Here is a 6,363-nt window from a genome sequence, read left to right on the forward strand (position 1 = left end):
ATACAACACACAATCAAAATTTACAGATAGGCAAAGTAAGAAAAATATTGCTTGAGAACTTAGTTTGATTTAAGGTTATTTACTCTGTATATTTTGAGGTGATGTTTGGCAATTTGTGTTTTAACAGTTATAAAGCACTAATTTTTTGAATCTCAATGTCTACTGTCAATTATTGTCTGACACCCCCCATTGCCTGACCCTCCTATAATTTCCCGCAACTGTAAACATTCATAGAATCGTAGGACTGGAAGGGACTTTGAGAGGTCATCTAGTCCAGTCCCCTGCACTCATGGCAAGACTAAGTATTATCTAGACCATCCCTGACAGGTGTTTGTCTAACCTGCTCTTGAAAATCTCCAATGATGGAGATTCTACAACCTCCCTATGCAATTTATTCCAGTGCTTAACTACCCTGAGAGTTAGGAAGTTTTTCATTTAAATAGACAATCCATAAAAAAGCTTAAAAATAAACATTGATATTGTCCATCACCTTTATAAAAAAATAATTCTGCCCAGCCTACATATATCACTGAATTGCATGTGTATGTTCTCTGGAGATTCCAGAATCCTATAGTTATAATAACAACTCACACCACATATAGTACTGTCTTTGAGCTGGAAAATTATTAACCTGTGATGGCTCCAATCATACTTTTAGATCTGAAGTAATTGAAACCTGACTTTTTCCAGGCCATAGCCTACATCTATTGCTAGGCTACAATCACATCTCTTGTAGCCACGGATTCTGTTTGAGCATATTGGCCAATACAAGTGATTGTATTTGCAATTTACAGAAGCATGCCATTTTTCATAGGTGTAAAAAATGCCAGAGCACCCATTTAATCATTTATGGCTTGATTTTGATACCTTTACTCATACTGAGTAGGACCTTACTCCACAAATAGGCCCACTGAAATCAATTGACTACTATTCAGTGTGAGTAAGGGGATCAAAATCTGGCCCTCTATAATTCTGATCCCCATAAGGCAAATGAGACAATATTAATCTTAAGCATTACAGGTAACCAAATCAGTGTGAAGTAGTGAAAATGAGCCAGAATCAGAGCTGAAGTATTATGTGTAGCCTGAGTGAAGTCAAGCATCCAAAGTTACTATACACAACTTTACTGAGCAGGCAGATTAGTGGGATCAAAATGTTCACGTTTTCCAAGTTTAAAAGCAGACAATTTGTTTTCCTCAGGAAGAGATGGCAAAGCTGAGTGGCATTTCCTGATTGGACAATTGCTAAATTATTGTTTCATTAAACAGCTATATCATAGCCCCTGTGGAATGGCACCAATGGAGTGGCATTTTCTGGATTGTTAGGTGATGATGAAATACCACAGTCCAGCATGCATGTGGACTGTAGTGTTGCTAAATAGATAACTTCTTTGGAAGATTTACCAGAAGGGATGCCATCATCTTCTGAAAAGTAGCTGATGGTTAACTTGCCCTCTGTAGTTAGAGATACTACCTTATCTACTAGCTGAAAGTAAATGCCCTACAAGACATTACCAAATTTGAGGGCCTAGTTCATGTGACATGTTTAGTAAGATCCTTTTCCTGGAGCTACTGCAACTCTTACCTTAAAACAAGGTGGAGGAGTTCTAGCCATTCTAAGGATATGTCTACACTGGAGCTGGAAGGACTAAATTCCAGCTTGAGGAGACACCCCCTATCCCCACTAGCTGTGATTGAGCTAGTGCACTAAAAAGAGGCAGTGCCAGCATTGGGAGGAGCTAGCTGCTCTGAGTATGGACTTATGGTCTCAGATAAGATCATACTCCGAGCAGCTCACTCCTCCTACCACCACAGCTACCACCTCTCTTTGCAGAGCGCTAACTCAATCACAGCTAGTGTGGCCATGTGGAATTTATACCTTCTAGCTCTAGTGTAGACATATCCTAAGAAAATTGCTAGATACGTCAGTTCAACCAGTCTTCATGACTCCTTTAACTTGAATGGGCATGAAGTTTACAATGTTCAGTGACAAAGCACAAAGCGCAAGATAGGTTGAACTTGAATTACACCTATGTCAATAATTAATGGAATGACGACATCAGTACAAACATGGCAAACTCGAAAGTGCTCAGTCTGCGCATTGAGTCAACTGGAGCCAATTCACCATCAGGCATTGTCATCTAAGCTTGTAGGTATTGGTTTCACATGACCTCTCTCTGAAATAGCATTCAAAAGATTTAAAAATACCACAACAGTGAGGTGCTAGGCCATATGCCAAGCAGGACCCTGAAACCATGTGGTAAGAGTAAAGGTTGCAGTTATCACTGGCTGTTGCATATGGTTCATTTAGCATGCTGGTGACTTGCGTTCTCTTACATTTTCAGAGACTTGATTATCTGGATGGTAATCAAATTACATACAATATTTACACATATGAGTGATGGAGACTTTGTCACTGGATAGCTGGATCTGTTTTTTCCATGCTTGCTGGTCCAGCGCTTGCTCCATATCCATTCTGTTCTCCCATATACAGTCTATCAACCATTTTCTTGGCAGTCTTCTTATTCTCTACCCAGATTTTTTGAGTCTACGTAATTACCATTGATGCTGCACATTTAATTTTGTCTTTATACATAATATTGTCCATGGAGCCAGGGATGTGCAAATAGGGAAAGTGGGAAGGGTTTGAGCAAGCAAGCAACAAACATGCCGGCCAAGGATACACACATCACATCCCACTGCTTTTTCCATCTACCAGCACACACACAGAGATCCAAGTTGGAGATACCCTGTTGGGGGGAGGGAGCTGTCAGTGTGGCAGATGTGGTCAAGGACTCCTGGCAATCTGTTTCCATTGGCGCCACACTACCAGGCAGCCAGGGCAGAGCTATGGAAGGCCCGACCTGCTGTGGAAGCACAAGGCCTATGTATGGATGACCCTGTACCCCTCAACAAATATTTGAGCTCCACACATATCTTAGGGTACCCATGATGTGGGCCATTGCTTCTTTCCAGGTGGGGGCAAACTCTGCTCCCTGATGGGAAAATTCTAAAAGGGCGACTGTGCGGAGTTTCCTGTGCACTACAGGGTGTTACTGTACAGGGGTATGACATTGAACAAAACATATAAAAATCAACCTTCCAAGAACAGTCCTTCTGTAAAACTTCTCGTCCCTAAAACGGGCATGAAAATAGCTTTCTATCATGTTCCTGATTTTTATTCCCAACCCACTAATTTAATAAAAATTAAATCAATTTGCCTGAAATGAAACAGGTGCACTGTTTATGCCAGGGTAGAAGTCTTCTGGAAAGAAAGTCTTTGGGAGATATGAGGATTCCAGAAAATGAGGTAATTTAACTTCTTGAAAATATTCCTAATGCTTTTTTGGCTCATCATAACACCAAAATATCTTGGCCTAAACACTGCAGATTTGTTTTAATCTCTTGCTTTTTTATAAGGACTGGTGGTTTTGGCTAGTTTGGGAAGGCACTTAAAAGAGTAATTATGGCCTGTATTAAAAAAAAAAAAAGAAATAATTTATGCATTTACAGGAACCCTGCACATTGACTTTTATGAAGCTTGGGCAGCTGACTCAAGCCAGATGTCAGCTTCCTGAACTGCACATCAGTTCTCTACCCTGAGACTCTGCATGGTGCAGCTGCTCTGATGCAACCTTTAGAACCTGCATCATGCATCATTCCTGTGGCAGACATGGTATATCTATACACAGACTACTTTCAGAAAATCATGAGCAGAAGCTGCTGGTTTTCTCAACCACACAACAGCTAAGAGAAGGAGGTGAGCATGCTTTCTTAGGCTTGGTCTATACTAAACACTTGTGTTGGTATAACTATGTCGCTCAAGGATGTGGAAAATCCACACCCCTAAGTGACATAGTTATACCAATTTAACCACTGGACTTCTCCCATCGATATAGCTGCCACCTCTCAGGAAAGTGGAGTACCTGTGGCAACAGGAGACTCTCTCCCGTCAGCATAGCTAGCTGTGACACAAAGCCCCATATTCTTCATAGAGATATTGTTATGATATGAATATGGCATAACTAAGATATGTTTTATGCAAGATGGGTCATGTGAGATATCATTGGAAAGGTTATGATTTACTGAATGTGAGTATCCTATTTGTATGCATGTTTCATTTCTGTATCTGAAGTTAGGAATATTAACTACGTATCAATTGCAAAAGTGTTTGCACATGGGGAACGCCCACCAAACAAAATGCAATCAGTCTGGCGGGTTAGTCAAGTCAATAAACCATTAGGGAGAACAATAGGTTTTTGAAGATGCTAATTCCCCCTCTTCCTGAGAAGCTTCCTGGGATGCTGCTTTGACACTGCAGGGTCATGTGATCATGTCACCTGGTACTGGACACCATCTTGGACTAGTATTTTTCCACTGGGGCTGGCGGTGGGGGGAATCACACTAAGAGACAAAGGATTCCCGCCATATGGAAATCCTATTTAAGGCAGGGAAGTGAGGTAATCAAGGTCGTCGGTTCTTCACTGAATCCCCGCCCAAGATGACTGCGGGAAACACCTAAAACTGATCTGGGGAAGGGAAGAACTGGACCCAGGCTAGAAGGTGTCTGGCCTATGAAAGGAATATCTGAAATTCTACGCTGCAAGCAAAAGAGGTTTGTCTTCAAGAATCTCTGCAACCTGCTTAAAACAACGTTTAGGGTGAGTAATTACTACTTGTAGCCAGTTTCTTTAGAGTACTAAACTTAGTTTGCATGTTTGTTTTATTTGCTCAGTAATCTACTTTGATCTGTTTTCGATCCCTTATAATCATTTAAAATCTATTCTTTGTAGTTAATAAACGTATTTTTTTTTCTATAAACCAGTTTGTGCAATTCATAACTGGGGGCAAAAAGCTGTGCATATCTTCCTCCACATTGAGGGAGGGAGTGATTTTCATGAGCTTACCCTGCATAGATTAGTGTGAAGCACAAGACAATACAATTTTGGGTTTGCACCCCAGAGGGGGTGTGCACTTGAGTGCTAGGCAATCCCTGAGCTGAGTCTGCCCACACAGAGCTGATCTCAGTGTCTCTGTCCTTTTGCAGCTAGGTGTGGCCCTATCTGTGCATGTCCTAGAGGAGGCTTGAGGGCCTGGCACAGCAGGACAGGGTGAGGGAGCCCAGGCTGGTGGAATGGATAGGCTCAGTGGGACCCGAGTACATCAGGTGGCACCCCAAAGGGTGCATCATCACTAAGTATCTTCACAGTAGCATCTTCACTAAACTCTACAGCTGCACAGCTGCATCACTGAAGCTCCAGCGCTGTAAGTGTTGACAAACCTGAAGTACCAATGCCAATGGAAGAAGCTCTCCCATCAGTGTAGGTAGCGTCTTCACTAAGACCACGTCTACACCACAAAATTAGGTTGACCTAACTTATGTCAGCATGCAGCCAGCAAAGTTATTACATTGTTTATGTGCACACTTGGTTCCTTGTGTCGGCTTTGCACATCCTCACCAGGAGTGCTTGTATCAATTGTATGGTCAGTGTGGGGCATCGTGGGATGGTTCCTGAAAGCCAGTAACAACAGACATAAGCAATGTAGGGTCTACACTGACACTGCATCGACCAATTACATTGACCGGGACTCTACGCCACTTTGGGAGGTGGAGTTACTAAATCAGCATAGAGAGGCATTTTCGTTGGCAAGAGCCAAATTTAAGTGAAGACACTTCCACAGTTTGGTTGATGCAAGGCAGCTTACATGGACCTGACCCTGTAGGGTAGACCAAGCCTAAGCTGCAGCACTGTAAGTGTAGAAAGACCTTAAAGGTCATTTGGTCTGAAGGAATGAGCAGATGGAGAAGAACTGCAATTACTGAGTTCTGTGCCTATTGCTGTCACTAGCTTGATTTAATAATACATGTGCATAGATAGCTATTTTATAAATATTATTTAGTTGTGCCTCCTAATACTTTTATTTGACATGTACGTATAACTGTCCTCACGCTATGATGGCAGCAGTGAGGCTCGGAGAGGTCAAATAACTTACCCAGTATCACATGGCAAGTCATTGTCAAAATGACAAATAGATCCCCAGTCTCTTAACTTAATGATTTAGATAATGACATAGGACACTTATAAAGTTTGCAGATAATACGAAGCTGGGAGGGGTTGCAAGTGCTTTGGAGGACAGGATTAAAATTCAAAATGATCTGGACAAACTGGAGAAATGGTCTGACATAAATAGGATGAAATTCAATAAGGACAAATGCAAAGTGCTCCACTTAGGAAGGAACAACCAGTTGCACACATACAAAATGGGAAATGACTGCCTAGGAAGGAGTACCGTGGAAAGGGATCTGGGGGGGTCATAGTGGACCACAAGCTAAATATGGGTTAACCGTGTAACACTGTTGTAA

This window comes from Terrapene carolina, unplaced genomic scaffold (assembly GCF_002925995.2).
Source record: "Terrapene carolina triunguis isolate 2854851 unplaced genomic scaffold, T_m_triunguis-2.0 Scaffold68, whole genome shotgun sequence".
NCBI lineage: Eukaryota > Metazoa > Chordata > Testudines > Emydidae > Terrapene > Terrapene triunguis.